Below are 17123 nucleotides of genomic sequence, written 5' to 3'. Positions count from 1 at the left end.
TTACTCAATCTCAGTTTCCCAACTCTAAGGCTTCTTTTCTTTAAGGTACAACTTTTTTTTTTTAATGCAAAATATGACTTTTCATTTTCACAAGAGCAGTTGAGAACTGATTAATGGTCAGGATTCCTTAAAAAGACTTTATGGGCCATGCCCCACCTCCAGCTGGGGTGCTCACCCTCTCATAGATTGAAGGGGGTTAGAGAGTTACTTTCCACGAACGTCCATGTGGAATTAATTTTTTTCTGGCTAAGATTGTTCAAGCTTTCCAAGTGTCTTTTCTGAGCTCATCCCATATAGGGCAGAATTTGTTACCAGAGTACTTTACAGGTTCTGCCACTGGGGCCCACACTGACCACCCAAACAAGGAGTCAGCTCATTCAAGGATGCAGCCCACTGGTTGTCAGATGATCCTTTTAAAAAATATTCTCCCATGTACTTCTTAACTAGCTGGGCACTCCACCGCACCACTGTTGATGTCATCTATGATGTCATGAGGGTGGCGGCCATCAACATTACAACCCACAGACTGGGCAGTCCCCAGAATCTCCTTAATGGTTCCAGAAAGTTCTCTAGCTAAAGATCGGTGATGCATTTGTCAGGCAGTGTTGACAATTTCATCGAAAGTGATATTTTCACTGTGTTTAATGTTTTCTGTTTCTTTCTGTCTCTTGGTGGCTCCTTGAGGGTTTTTATGATCAGGGCAGAGGCAGAAGGTACCACTTCAATCTGGGCCTGTCTGTTCAGAATAGTCAGTTTCACTGTAATCCTCAGACCCTTCCAATCACCAGTTGCTTTGGCAATGTCATCACCAAACTTTTTGGGAGACAGACCCAGGGGGCCGATCTCAGGGGCCAGGGCAGACGTGGCACTGTCCTCTCGGCAGCAGATGTACCTCAGGTACATGACTTTGACTTCACTGGGGTTGAAGTTGGGCGGCATTGTGGAGGTGGCTGGTGTCGATGAACCCGGATTCTGGATGACCAAAGAGAGTTGCATCTTGACCTCCTCCGAGCTGAAAGCTAAGGTACAACTCTTAATTGGACTCTTTTTAAAAATCACTAAAAACTAGGGATTCCACCTCTTGGGTCCCCTTCTTCCTCCGGGAGAAGTCTTTTCTGCTGTCCTTTAATAAACTTCTAATTTCTACTCTGACCTTGCCTCGGCTGCTTCTTTGGTGTTATTCTTCAACATCGGGGAGCAAGAACTCGTCACCGGTTAACAGCGGTACCGAGATTCTACACCGAGGTAAGTACACGCACCCCATGTCTGTTTGAGGTGCATCTTTCTCTCTTTCTTTCTGGAGGGTAAGGTGGGCACCCGACGGCTACTTAAATGCAACTAGTGCAGCCGCCACTCTTCAAGACTTGGGTGAGAACACTCCCAACCCCGCATCCATTCCTCCTGGATGCTCCCCTTCCTTTGCAGGTAAAGGGGACTCCAAACTGCTTGCCCCAACGTCGCCCCTTTTGTCAGCCTGAACTATAAAAAGGGGAGACAACCGCACTTCCACGGATTCCACCTCTTGGGTCCCCTTCTTCCTCCGGGAGAAGTCTTTTTTGCTGTCCTTTAATAAACTTCTAATTTCTACTCTGAAAAAAAAAAATCACTAAAAACTAAAAGCAGATATATCAAGCATTTTGCCTTTTTAATATGTTTTTAGTGATACGCTCTGAGTTGTAAATTGATCTCAAATCCAACAGAGAGAAAGATTTTAAAGTAAACATACCCTCTATATATTTTATGCACACATACATATATTAATACATATATTTCAACCAAAAAGGTTGAAAGGGAGAGGAATTTTTTGATTTATCACAATATGAGTTCTAGCACCTATTATACCATAAAGAACACTGGCAGTGATTAACAGTTTAGTGATTCACAGTTTAGTGATTCTAGAACACTTCTAGATATCCCTGCATAAGGATACAGGATTGAGAAGACTCTCCAGAAATCTCAATCATATTGGCCATATTCCTATATTTGGATATTGTTCTGGGAATACGGGGTGATTTGCTCTCAAAACTCTTATTTTTTGCTTTTTCAGAAGTGACCCGTTGCCCATCTCAGTGCTAAAAGTCCAGGAATTATTCCAAAATAGAAAAGACTGAGTCAATGGGGTTGGAGGGGGTTCTCCAAGGATATGAAGACCTCCAGCTGGGGTGCTCACCACCAGGGATGCAGGCAGGGCCCTGCTGTGGGGACCCCACCCAGCTGGCTGTACCCTATGTTGGGCCTGGCCAAGGTCTGGACCACGGAGGGCAGGTGTGCCCCCACTTGCACACTTGTAAGATGATAAATCATTGGAACAGCAACAAGCCCTAGAGTCAGAGGGGCCGCCGGGCAATGTGCATATCTTAACCATACCCACCCTCCATCACCCTCTGAGGATTCTCTGACAGACAATTAGAGTCGTTGATTTTAGCAGCCACAGTCATGATCAGGTCCCTACAAGGAAATGAAGACAGGCTGCCCTGGTAGCAGGCTCCAGATTTCTGGCAGAGAGCCGAATACACAGGCCTGCACACCTCAAGGCCTGGCATTCAGGTGTGGCAGCAGAGTCCTGCCCTGGAACAAACCTGCATTCAGCACAGTGACTGGCAAGCCAGAAAATGCTACTATAGTAGGCACTTGAAGTCCAGTGGGAGTCCAGAACCGGGCGTGCTGAAGGGGTGGGACTTGTGTGTGTACCTCCTTGTTATTGCATCTTCCATCCATCCCCCAAGGGCTCAAATACCTGTTGGCCACTCTCATATTATTTCCATTCCTCCAACTGCAACAAATAGCTGTGGGACCTCAATCAATCCCTAATTCCTCTGGGCTTTATTTTCTCCATCTGAGAAAATTGAAATTAATCATAAAGATCCTGTTCAGTACTGTATTTTGTTTCAACCAGATATGAATAGTATGCATGTAATGAGTCCTAGGTGCCATTATACTGTGCTAAAGCCACCCATTATATTGCATACTCTTTCCAGTAATCATCTGAGATAGTCCATCATGTTACCATCATCCTTGATTTTACATACAAGGAACTGGGGCACAGAGAAGCTAAAGAATCTTCTTTTTTTTTTTAATTTTTTTTTTTAATATTTATTTTTCAGTTTTTGGCGGACACAACATCTTTATTGGTATGTGGTGCTGAGGATCGAACCCGGGCTGCACGCATGCCAGGCGAGCGCGCTACCGCTTGAGCCACATCCCCAGCCCTAAAGAATCTTCTTAAGGTCACCCAGCTAGTCAGTACCAGGATCATAAATTACACAGCAGCTGGTTTTAGAGGCTGAACTTTCAACCACCATGAGACAGGTGTTAATCCTGTTTCTCTCTGAAAGAGCAACCCAGGGCTGCACAGCTGGAAAGAGGTGGGTCCCTGATTGAAAACCAGGGTTTGTCTGAAAATAAAATCCACCTCCCTCACTGCTCTGCTGTAATATGGCCCATGTGCTGTCTATAATAGCAAACTCTTGGAAGCGTAAATGGAAATATCCAATGATGGGACATTTGTTGAATAAGCAGTAGTATAATCATACAAAATAATATGCCTTAAAGTGATATGGAAAGATGTTTATATGGGAATGTGTTCAAGACACGAGTATAAAAAGCAGTTACAAAACACTGTGCAGCATATTTTTATGCAGAAAAGGCCACAAGAGGGAAAAGTGAAATACAATTCTATTAGATCAGTAGCCTTGGAAATGTTCTGACCATGCCGAGGCTGAGGCTGATGGAGATGTGTGGAAATGAGGACTTTCTCCCTGAGGGAGGGAGTGTGTGTTGGCAAAATTACCTTGGAAATTCACTTGGCGATCTTAAAATGTATGTGCCCTCCAACCCAGCAATTTCACTTCTCAGTTCCCATCTTTATTAAAGAAGTGTTCAAGATGGGGCTGAGGGTGCTGCTCAGCGGTAGAGCATACTCAGCATGCCTGAGGCCCGGGTTCAAATCCGGCACCAAAAAGGCTTAAAAAAAAAAAAAAGATACAGAAGGAAACTTGTTTGGGGAATTTTTTTTGCAGCATTGGTTGTCATAGTGAAACACGGGGAAAAACTTAAATTTTGACAATTAATTAAAATGTGATATATTGATACAACAAAACACCTCACAGCTGTTTAAACAAATCGGTCAATTCCATGTGTAATTACACAGAGAGATCTGAAAAATGTAGAGTGGAAGTAATAGTTTACAGATCAATATGCACAATGATTACCGTTTATGTAGACAATACACACCCAACCACCTACACACACACACACACACACACACACACACACATATTCTACTGCATTCCCATTTACTCATTCCACTAGTGGGTTAAATTCTCTATACTTTCTGTATTAAACTTTTTCAACATCTCCTCCCAAGTGTCCTTTTGTTTTTACAAAATTAAAAGTATGTACTTTTGTGGGGAAAATGGTCTCCCAATATTCACAGTGGCTAACATTGGGGGTTGGGATTACAAAAATTTAGATCTACTTTCCTTGGAATTTCTAAAATGTTCAAATTGAACATCTCTTACTTTGATAAGAAAAACAAGGTGATTTATATGCAAATTCTTGTTGACTGTAGGATCAATGTAAGGGAGGAGATTAGAGTTCCAAGTGAGATATTTTCACCACTGCCCTTCATAGTAGTCGATTTTTCTATTTAAAAAGTCAGTGTTAGCTGTTGGGAGGAAAAAGAGAATTATGACTGACTCTACCTTTCTGGAAAAAGATAACTTTGGGGGTCAGTGCTGACTTTGGGGCACCAGGTACTGTGGCACCCACCTGGAATCCCAGTGACTCAGGAGGCTGAGGTAGGAGGATCACAAGTTTGAGGCCAGCCTCAGCAATTTATTGAGGCCCTAAACAACTTAGCAAGACCCTGTCTCAAAATTAAAAGTAAAAAGGGCAGCGGGTGTGGCTCAGTGTTAGAGCACCCCTGGGTTCATTCAAACAAAGGAAGAAATAGGCCTTATGGGACAAGGGCAGCCTGGTGGCAAATCACTTTCTGCAAACTAGAGAATAAAATCCTTATCTTTGCTTCTAGCTCAGACTGTAGGTCCAAACCCCTACTGGCTGGACCATATAAAAATTGATTCAAAATATGATTATCTGGAAATTATTTTTATTTCTTCATCAAGATGTTTTTATTCAATAGGAAGATTGCTAGGTACTTCCACTAGAGCATCTGTCATGGTTCGAATATGAAATGTTCTCCAAAGACTCCTGTATTAGATGCTTGGTCCCCAATGCAGCAATTTCAGAGGTGGAACTCTTTTTTAAAAAAAAAAAAAATTGTTGATGGATAAATTTTGTTGATGGATAATTTATTTATATGTGGTGCTGAGACTCAACCCAGTGCCTCACACTACTGAGCCACAACCCCAGACCCAGAGGTGGAACTTTTAGATTAGATCATGAGGGTTTTAACCCCACCAGGGGATTAATCCATTTGGTAGGTTAATAATTATTTTTTTCTTCTGGTACTGGGGATTGAATCCAGGGGTGCTTTACCACTGAGCCACATCCCCAGCACTATTTTTTTTATTTTTTAAATTTTGAGTCAGAGCCTCACTAAGTTGCTGAAGCTAGCCTTGAACTTGTGATACTCCTTCCCTACCTCCCATTATAGGACTTGCATCATCACACCCGGCTGGACTAATGATGTGAATGGTCTATTGGGAGGTAATGGGCACTGTAGGAGGTGGCGTGTAGTTGGAGGAAGTAGGTCACTGGGGACACACCCTGGAAGGGTGTGTTCTATGTTTCAGCCCCTCCTTCCTTTCTCTTTCTTCCCTCATCCCTGCCCTGCCCCCTTCCTGGATGCCATCAGCTGACATGCCCTCCACCATGATGACCTGCCTCACCTCAGGCCCAAAGCAATGGAGCAGTTGATCATGGACTTAAACATTGGAAACCAAGAGCCACAGTCAATCTTTCCTTCTGTTTCGGTCAGCTCTTTTGCTGCTGTGACCAAAGGACCCAACCAGCACAACTGCAGAGGAGGAAAAGTTTATTTAAGGGCTTACGATTTCCAGAGGTCTTAGTTCATAGACAGCTGGCTTCACTCCTCAGGGCTCAAAGTGAGACTGAACATCATGGTGGAAGAGTGTGGCAGAGGGAAGGCAGGTCACACCATGATCAGGAAGCAGAGAGAGAGTTTCCACTTTCCAGACACAAACATATACCCCAGAGTCACGCCCCATACCCACCTCCTCCACCCACCACTTCAGATACCACTCAGTTAAACCCATTAGGGGATTAATTCACTGATTGGGTTAAGACTCTCAGAACCCAATAATTTCTCCTCTGAATCTTCTTGCTTTGTCTCAAATGTGAGCTTCGGGGGGACACCTCACATCCAAACCATAACACCTCCCTTTTTTTAAGGTATTTTTCAGTGATGAAAAACAGATTAATACAGCATCTAAATAAACTGTTATCTAAACTAGGCTATTCTTGAGAGAGAAAAGACAGTTGCTGTGGATCAGGATTATCCCAGGCAAGGGACATGAAGTCGTCCTAACTATGACCACTGGAAGCATTTTACCAGTACATAACCCAGGTTTCCATCTGTCCAATGGTCAATCATCCAATGAGTATTTAGGAGTGCCTACTGAGAACCAGGCACAGCGCATGTCCTGGAAAATAGCAGTAACCATAATATACTTAGGTGGTCCCCACTGAACCCATCACCTCCACCAAAAGGATCAACGCTGTTTGTGGAGGCTCCAGGGCTGCTCTGAGAAAGGTCACCTCAAACTCTGGCTCCTCCAGCCACTAGTGAGAGGTGGTGCTATTCATGCCTGCATTTGACTCCTCCCTGGCTGGTAAGTGGGGAGGGCGAGGATTTGGCCAAGGAGGAGCTGAAAAACCATACTGGGATGCTCACAGCCAATCAAGAGGGAGGACTGATGTTAAATAAGTGACTACAGTTTATGAATTGCAAGTGTAGTAAGTGATTGGTGAGTCAGGGTAGATAGCAGGAGGATCTGACCTGGTTCAGGAGATACAGGTTTTTCCCAAGGAAATGAGTTGAGCTGAGATCTGAGGAGTAAGAGGATTTAGCCTAAAAGAGAGAGGGAAGAGGTGCCCGGCAGGGGCCCTGCATGGGCAAAAGTAAGGAGCCCAGTGTGGCTAGAGAATAAGACATGCAGTGCTTGGCTGGCTTCTCATTTCTTTTTTCACATCCTGTTCTTGAAGATCACTCTATAAGTCTTTTACACAGCACTAAAGGCTTTCTGAAGGTCGGGGTAAGGTGATCTACAGGCACACTTTGATTCCTGGGAGGTGCACAGGAAGTGGTGTCCTGGCCAGCACTTCTTAACAGAAGCCCTTCCTAGTGCTGGTGAGAGGAGAAAAGCCGCCTGTGAGACCCAGCCCTCCTCGGGGAGCCATGCTGCTGCTGGGTTCAGCTGTTCAGTCCCTGGATGGCAGCTGTGTTCCGTCTGGGCCCTCGGCACATTTTTATGAGCATACTGCTTTTGATATCCCAGACTCCCTCTTGCTGTTTCCTGGGTTAGGGTTTTGTATTTCAAGTGACCTAAAAATCCTGTGTAAGGGGACAGCAGGGCAATGGGGCCCAGTCCACAGGGACAGCCAGACAAGGGGACAGCAAGTGCTGATAAAAACAGGCGTCTTACCTCTGCATGGCTGACTTTGCCATTTTCTCCTGGGTACTAGTTTCCCTCTGGGTTTGGCCTTGACTGTGTGTACCATGATCTGGTAAAGTTGACCTTCCGTGTTTGATTCATGACACTTAACTGAATGGAGACAGAGGGTCCAGCAGAGGGATGAGCAGAACTCCAGAAGCTGGCACCTGCATCCTGGGGTCCACATACTGACACCCACACTCTCGGTGCCATTGCTGGGTACGAGGACCAGCTCTACTGTCATCGTTCCCACCTAGCACCAGGGCAGGTTACAGGAGTGGGCTTTGGAGAAGGGTTTGTTAATGTGTATTATTTATTTATCTACTGAATTTTCTCCTTTTTGTTATTAAATTACAAGAACTAATTACATATATTATAAATATTTTCCCCATTTTGTCTTTTTCCTTTTAATGCTGTTGAATAAAAACATTTTGCCAAATCCAAGAGGCATTTCTTGCCTCCCACCTTGACCTCCAAGCAGTATCTCCGAGAGGGACCACTTATGGGCTCTCTAGCTTCTCCTCTGCCCTTGGCTTTCATGACCTCACATTACCCTGATTTTCCTCCTCGTTCTTTTGCCAGTTCTTTGTGCTCTCTTGTGGGATGCCTCCCTCTGCCCCTCACTTAACCGTTCAGGACCCCCAGCTTTTGCCCATGGCTCGTCTCATCTGCTCTCCCCCCAGGGGATGCCTGTCCTCCCAGACTTCAGTTATCCAGTTACCACTATGTGCTGATGACTCCCATGTCTATGGCATCACCTTAGATCTCTGTCCTGAGCTTCAGACCCATATGTCCAAGTGTCTGTTGGACACCTTTCCCTGGGTATCTCCTCAAACTACAAACAGGAGAGAAATCACCATCTTCCTCCTTCTCATAATTCTCTTTTCTCTCTTCCTTATATTCTTCAATGGTCCCACCAGTCATCCAGTTGCCCAGTTCATAATCCTGAGTTCCATCCTTGACTCCTCCTGTGACAACTTTCACACATTGAGACAATCAATGAGATCAAAATTCAGCCTCCTAAACTTCTCTAGTACCATGCTCTCCACCCCACACCTGCAACCCCAGTCCAGATAATGCTCATCTCCCTCTGGATTATGCCAACGCTCTCCTATATCATCTTCCCATGCTCCCTTCCAACTCATCCTCGTTATTACAGAGTTATTTTCTAAAATATGCAACATGATCAAGCAAGTCCCCTGTTAAAATCCTTTAATGGTTTCCGATTACACTCAGGACAAAATCCAAATTCCTACACAGTCTTCCTGATCTGCTCACCTGCTGAACTCTTCAGCCTTTACTCTTCTTGCTTCTTACTTGGTGCTTTTCCCTCAAATTGAGCAAGATCATTGTTATTTCATTAAACCTGAAACATTGTCAACTATAAGATACAAAGTTATTTTATGTGATATTAAGAAAAAATTATAAGGCATATAAAATTTTAAAGATAATGAAATGGGGGGAAATATGGGCTTGGTATTGATGAAACACTGTTCTTCCATTAGCTCAATCCTACCTGAACTTTTCCATGTACTATTTCCTCCTCCTCCTTCTTCAGGCTCACTTCACCTCTTATAACACAAACACTCTCTCTTTCCTGTCGTCAGCAAAAATTAAATATTAGGCTGTACCCATCTTTTTTTTTTTTTTTTTTTTGGTAGCAGGGATTGAACTCAGGGGCACTTAACCACTGAGGCACATCCCCAACCCTATTCTGTATTTTATTTAGGGACAGGGTCTCACTGAGTTGTTTAGGGTTTTGCTAAGTTGCTGAAGCTGGCTTTGAACTTGAGATCCTCCTGCCTCAGCCTCCTGAGCCACTGGGATTATAGGCGTGCACCACCGCACCTGGCCCTATCTTTCTTTTTTCTTCTTTTTTACTAAATCCCATTTCCTTATCCTTCACAGTTGAAGTTTGCAAGGGATCCTGTTGATTTGGGTTTTGACAGGAAGCATCCTTATTCCTAAGGCAAGGTCTCTCTGGAATCTCAGCTGGATGTCACAGGTATTAACAACAGGTAAGGAAGTTTCTCTCTCCTCTCTGATAGGTCTCGAACTCCAGTCTTTCCCCACATCCTTCTCCGTCTGCTTCTCCCTCAATGCTACAGAGCAGCTCTCTGGTTAGCAAGCCAGCTTCCACAATGGGGTAGCAGTGCTTTGCACATCCTCTCAGTGACACCATTTTGTACATTTCCCTCCCTTCTGTTTGCAGATTCCAAACATTTCAGATCACTCAAGTCTTGAATTATGATCTCTGCCTCCTCAGCTCTGCAAAATCACCATGTTCTGCTTGGGATCTGGGTCTCTTTTGTGTCATGTGTAGAAATTAGTTCTATCTGGAGTTTTTAAATAAGACTCCTTCAGATGCCTGCTTGTCTTTTTGTGATGCTCCTTACCTAAAGCCATTATTTCATTAGGGATTACAAAATAGCAATACAACACTGTATCATTCCATTGATTATCTAGATTAATTCAATAAAAAGAAACATCCAAACTCAATGGTTCAATATCCTCAAATTTATCCCCATAGGAAAGGTAAGAATGATGCTTCATGTTTTTTTTTCCTCTTAATTTACCAACCTTCACAACATGGGAGAATGAACATTTCATTTTCATCATTAGTAATTCATGGACTTAAACATATTTCAATTTTTTACACTATTGTAACTACTACTTGCAGTGATTCTCAAATTGTCCCATCTCCAGTCACTGTGAGCCTTTTCCTCTCAGATCCTTTAGATGTGATTCTCCCTCGCTTCCTGGCAATGACAAGATACTCCTGGTTCATCGTGTGAATTTTCTATCCCAGATCTGGAGTCACCCATCACTCCCTTTAAGGAGCCCTGATTCATTTCAGTGGGAAACATTTAGGGACCCCAAACAGTTCCCAAAGAATTGTCCCTTATTTTTAAGGACAGTGATGGGGGAAAAATTTTTAAAGAAAAGCATTTATGAAGTTCTGTATCATTACAAACTGCTATTTCTTACTCACATAAAAACTACAGTGTTTTTATTTACCTTTATCTATCTTCTTTTATTTTGATGATTCTAGTTCACAAAGACACCAAAATATCACTTTTACATCAAAAGCATGATACTGAAAACAGTTTATTTTTTTCCCTTTGGTACTTCTTTTGTCCTAGGTAAATAACCCCTTATGGATATATGTACAAATAACCATGTTTTAAATTACTTCTTTCTGGGTGGCTATGCCTCTGAATAATATAGAATTAGGTCTACTGTATTTGTCCTTTATTGCTTGAGGATTGCTTTTTAAAATTTAATTTAGTTGTATAATTTTGTGAACTACTGCCATAGTTTCAAAGACAAAATCTACAAAAGAAGGTTTATTTGAACAAATCTTCCTTATTAGATGAATAGTAGCATATTACACACACTTATCTCCATTTTCCTTTTTTCCCCTAATTAACAATGTATGTCAGAGTTCTGTCCATAGTGTCATCCTTCATTTCTTCTTATATCATTAGGAAATACTCCATCTGGGGCTAATCTACTGATGAACACTTGAATGGTTCCTTGTCTTTCAAATTTACAAACAGTAGTGCAATGAATATCCCCTTGTACATTCTTTCTAAAAAAAATTTGCCAAAATACCTTCAGCATCTATTCCTAGATGTGAAATTGCCCTCTATAAGGGTTGTGCCATTTTGTATTCTGAATGGAGATTCACAGGAGTTATCTGTTTTTTTCCCTGGTGTTACTAACGTAGTATGTTAGCAGACTTTTAGACTTGTGCCAACCTCCTAGGTGGGAAGTATCTCAGTGACATTTCAATTTGCCTAATGTAATTTTTACCATTGAAATTAGAATAAAGGTAAGAAATATTCTATCTGGGGGGCTGGGGTTGTGGCTCAGTGGCAGAACGCTTGCCTAGCACACGTGAGGTACTGGGTTTGATCTCCAGCACCACATTAAAAAAAGTAAACAAAATAAAGATATAAAAATATTTTTTTAAAAAAAGAAAAAGAAATGTTCTGTCTGGCTTATTTTCTCTTGAGTTAAGCAAAAATAACCTTCACAGATACACAGGCTACATCCGGGTTTCTCTAGCCTGTGGCTACAACATGAAAGTCCATTTACTCTTTGTGTGTATGTGTATGCATGTGGTGGTGGGGGGCAGAGGTCACGAGGATTGAAGCCAGAGCCACACATACTAGGCAAGTGCTCTACTATTGAGCTACTTTGCCAGCTACCCACTGTTAATGCCCAAATTACAATAGACAGGGCTGTGGTTGTAGCTCAGTGGTAGAGCTCTTGCCTAGCATGTGCAAGGCACTGGGTTCAATTCTCAGCATGGCATATACTTAAATAAAATAAAGGTTCCTAGACATATGTATAATTAAATTACAATAGACATACCTTGAAAGGAACACAATCATCGTATGACTCCCAGGTGTTTGTAGGATTTCCAGAGGGGATCCCCAAAGCAGCCACCACCAGCCAATGAATAGCCGTTACCACTTGCCTGCCCACTTCCTCTTCCCTACAATATAGCACCCCCTGGTGCAGAATCTCTAGGTCAGAGGATGCCTCAGTGGGGCTTACTTCTGCCACAGGATGGTGGCTTCTGAGAGACCACCAGTGCTTCTCACCCTAGCCAACATCCTTGGAGATAATGGGATAATGGGATAGTGTGAGGCCACCTGAAAAGCCTGGGAATGGTTGCCCTCAATGCTCTGCTGTCCCTTACCCCATTCCCCTAAAGTATCTCCTGAAGAGCTCAGACTGTCTGCTTCTGGTTTCTGATTCTTATCCAGTATTTCACAGAGATTTTCATGAAAAATTTCCTTGGCTCAAATCCCATTCAAGGGGCCAGAGGAGAACTGAGACCATCCTGAACTCCATTTAGCACAAGTCCCCCCGGGTATTCATGGGGCAAACAGACGCAGGACCACATTGAGTCATGAGAGAGGGTCTGGGCTACACCAGCCGGTGTCAGGTTAGCCAAAGTGTCACTCTGGCCTTCCTGATCCTCTCATTAGCATACAGGCCTGCAATTAAGTGATAATGGTAGAGCAGGAAGTAACAGGAACTAAACTTAAGCCAGTTGCAGAGGAAAAAACAGCAGAGAGTAGATAAAATTACTTGAAACTACACTTAAATGTAAAATCATCTTTGAGTGTAAATGTTCACAAAACAAACAGTAGGGATTTGAAAGATGAGTTTTTGATGGATAAACTTTCAGAAATTTACTCAGAAACAAAAGGAAAATTAAGAACTCATGAAAAATACTTTAAGCAAGAAAAGTAACAGTGATTTAAGCAAATTTGAAAAATACATGCCTTAATCTGGAAAACATATTTTAAAGAAATATACAAAATTTAGAAATTAGCCCTACGACTCAAATGTTACCATTTCTCCCCATATTTAAATAAATCAATAGTAAGGTTTTAAAATGCTCTAAGACACATAAAGGTTGCTAGAAACTTTTTTTTTTTTTTACTATCTTCTCCATCACTTGGTTATTCTATGTTACAACCTATCAACCTATTTGCTTATTAATGAGTCAGAGCCACTTTTGGTAAGTACTAACTGCCTCCTGGTAGCTTATTGTCCATGGCAAAATCATGTGACATGTACCTCAGCATTCTGTGTGGTTAAGCTTAATTTCAGTCTGAATTTTATCAGCCCACTGAAGACATTTTGGTGAGAAGGGTGCAGAGGGTTGTATGTTAACCGGATCCCCAAAGTGACTTGGTAATAAGAGATCCTCAGGGTGTTCTCTATCCACCTTGTTGCCCAAGGTACCCAGCCTGATCCCAGGGGAAAGATGTCAGGGAGTCCATCCGATGGACATCCATCCATTGTCCTCATCCTGGAATGATCGTTTAGTACAAGATCCAGGGTTGGCAAATGTCTTCAGGTACAGGTGGAAATTGTCACTGCAGACCTTGTAAAAGGTGATCCTCCCTCATATTCCTAACACAGACCTGGGGGCCGGTAGCAGTGGGCTCAGTGTCTTCTGGGGATGTTTTTTTTTTTCTCCATTGTACTTCATCTTGGTGGTTCCTCAGTACCAATCCCCACCTTGCCCCTCACTGTTTCGTGCCTATGCCCTTTGAATGCACCTGTGGGGACAAGAGTGAGGCAAGAGGTGCGAAGGATACCAAATGTAAGATACTCTCAGGTCTGAGAGTGAGTGTTTCTCCTGCCCATCCTAGTGGTGGCTCTGCTGCAGGGACCCAGTCTTGATGGCCAGTGTCCCAGCTCCTGGAAGGTAGGTGGGGAATGAGGTGATGCAGGACTGTCACCCACTCAAGAGGAACATCATCTTGTTTTCTAAAGCTCTCAGAGAATCTTGGCTGTCAGAAGTCATCAAGACCATTCCTCTGCCTCAAATCAGGGTCATACTCGAACTGTTTTGCAGATATAAACAGCTTGCTTTTCCAAAAGAGAAACCACCTAACTCTACTTCTACCCATAAAACAGTGCTGGGGAGAAGCTGGTGTGAGGACTTAGGAACCTGGGGTGCATGATAGTCATCAGCCAGTGAAAGCTCTCTGGGATTTAGCTCCGATCTGTAAACTCCACAAAGGTTGGGCTCTGTGACTTTTCATCCCTTTCTACCTGAGTTGCTTCATAGATCTGAGTCTGCAATGGGACCATACCGTTAGGCAATGTGCATCGTGGGTTGTGGCTGGGGTCAGAGAGAAAGCAGTCACACCTGACATTTGCCCTGGCCAAGTTCTTATGAAGATACCAGTCTTGAGCATTGGAGATGGGACGGCTGTACTGGGGATCCTCAGTAGCGCTTTCTCAGGAGAAGCAGCTTTCCAGAGTTCTATTCTAAAGTTAATGATGCACTAATGAAGGCTGAGAGCTGCCTTGCCTAACACTTAAGATGCCGCAAAGAGTCTAAGGGCTGCGAATTAGTGAATCCGGGTGCTCAAGAGCAAAGCAGCACCCTAGACTGTGAAATCAATCAAGCAGCCATGTTTATAGCAAAATGTGGAAAATAGATTATTTTAATTGCTAATTGTTCTTGAGACCCCTACCAAGATTTTTTTTTTTTTTAATGTGGCCTACATGTTCTCCTCGGCAGGCACAGTGAAGGAATTATAGTTTATTCAGAGGCTGCCACACTGCTGATTGAAGTACAAAGAGGAGTAATCAAGGTTGTTGTTTTTTTTTCATATGGCTTTTAACATTTACAAAGAAAATGATTTCAAGGGGTACATGCTAGAGAGAAACACGTCTGTAAACAGTTTCCAATCAGCAAATACTCCGATTACAAGGAATATTCCCTCCACCCTCCTACCAACCCCCATGCCCCATAATCAGCATCTAAATGCAACATGAATTATTCTTTTGTTCCTAACTCAAGGGAAGGGGATGAAGGGTCAGACTTAAGGGCATTCTGTGCTCTGAGACTCCAGGACCACATTAGATAACGTCACAGAGGCACATCACCACACAGTGACAGGCCAGCAGCCATGAGGATGCCCCCAAGGTGAACAGAGCAGAGGCTGCAGGGACAGACCTCCTCCGAAGGGTCCCACACAGGCCAGTTTCCATCTCTGCTCCTCAGAACTAGGCTGGGGCCCTCAGGGAGTGTGTTTTAATGTGGGTGAAAGTCCAGAGACTGTGAGGAGAAGAAATGGGACAGATGTGGAAAGCAAGCCTGTGGACCACCCATTCTTTATGCACTCTGCATTCACATGCCTTTCCCTTCAGTCCTAAAGCCCGAGGGGTGTCTCAAGGGACACCCTGCCATGTCACCTTGGGATAGATGGAAGAATCTCGAGGTCACTGTTGTGTAATGGGTTTCAACCATTCTTACATCATGGGGCATGAACGATGACGTTTAGGTTCTGTTCTGGGGTAGAGTCGAGACATGATGAGCTGTGAGGCCCAACCATAGGACATTTTAAAAATTGACTTCCTTAAAAATCCCTCAGAACGGTGGTGAGTTCCAAAATACCTACAGGAAGAACACCTTTGGGGGCCATTGACCGGTCTACAGACTGAGGTCTACACCTTCTTAAGGACACCAGTGCCTGTTGAACCTGTTTTAACCTCAGTGACTCAGGACATTAGCAGCTGTGCATCCCGAGCTCCATGATTTTTAAAATCCGAATTCGCTGTTTCCAAATTAACTCATATCTGCCATTCCCTCTGGGATGCTGCACTGCTTCTCGTTAACTCCCTTGGCTGAGGAGAAACCCGTTTGGGCGGCTTCCTGGTGAAACGTCTTGTCACAATTGTCCTTACTCCACAAGTCAGGGAAATCCTGTAAGGTCTCACCAGTGGGGAAATACACCCACCTTGACTATGGCCTCAGGGACCAGCAAGATGACCACAGCATGGTCCATGGACTCAATGGCTCCCCTGTGAGATGAATTTGGACCAGGCCATTTGCCTCTGTGTAGTATGTCCCTGCTGGAAGATTGGAAGCACGATGCCTTATAGATTCCTTGGAATCAGTGACGATCTGATCCAAAAGAACTAAAAATTTCTAGACTTTTCTCCTCTCTTCAGTGTAGTTACTCTAGTAAACGAATAAGCTCCCTTTGGAGAAACGATTGAAGGAATTGGTATCACCCTCAAATACTTAAAGGATATGGGGGAATGTCCCCAATTATCTCCTTTAGCTCACCATACTGGAAAGAGCAGATAGGTTACTATACTTGTTCTGATCTAATACTGTTCCCTCAGTAGCTCCTCTTCAGCCATACTGATCCCCTCATTGTTCCTAAAGCATTGCATGCACACTGTCCACGAAACTTTGCTTGTGGCTCCCTCTACTGGTATGTCCTTCCCTTGTCTATTTGCTTGGCTCACTCCAGCATCACCAAGCCTTTTCATGGAAACCTTCTCAAGGAGTTCTTCCCCTGACAAACTTATCTAAAACTGAAATCCATTCAACATACCCTACCTTTCCATTCGTAATTTTTCTCCATAGTATTTAGCACTATCTCAAATTTTATTATATTTCCCAACTTATTTATTGCCTCTCTCCCCTACTAGAATGTAAGCTCCCCATAATATCAGGATCTCAAAAGATTTTCTTGTGTTGCTCACTACATTTTCAGCACCTCAAACAGAGCCTCCTGTACGGCAGGTGCTTCATAAATATTTGTTGAATAAGTGACTCCAGCATCTCAGGATGCTTTAGGTTCCCACTGCCAGCCTCAATCTACCTGAAAGAGCTCCCTTATTTCCTGTAGGTCCAGCAATGCAATTAGAAAAGACAATTTGCTTTAGATAGGTTTTATTTTTTGTTCTGTTTCAAACTGGAGAGTCCTTTGGAGAATCTAATTCATTGTCCTGATCAAAGTGAAGGCTGAGCCAGGTGCAGTGACTTATAACTGTAATCCTGGTGACTCGGAGGCTGAGGCAGGAAGATCTCAAGTTTGATAAGTTGGAGGCCAGCCTTAGCAACAACTTAGCAAGACCATGAGTCAAAAATAAACGAATTAATTAATAAAAATAAAAAGATCATACTTTACATACAACCAGAGATAT

General features: G+C 43.2%; 1 pseudogene; it reads right to left on the bottom strand.

Moving 5' to 3' along the window:
- Positions 1–439: 439 nt before the first annotated feature.
- Positions 440–939, bottom strand: LOC113191457 (large ribosomal subunit protein uL11 pseudogene; annotated as a pseudogene).
- Positions 940–17123: the final 16184 nt, after the last annotated feature.

This window comes from Urocitellus parryii, chromosome 9 (assembly GCF_045843805.1).
Source record: "Urocitellus parryii isolate mUroPar1 chromosome 9, mUroPar1.hap1, whole genome shotgun sequence".
Lineage (NCBI taxonomy): Eukaryota > Metazoa > Chordata > Mammalia > Rodentia > Sciuridae > Urocitellus > Urocitellus parryii.
Note: the sequence above shows the minus strand (reverse complement) of the source record. Positions and strands in the feature narration are given on the sequence as shown.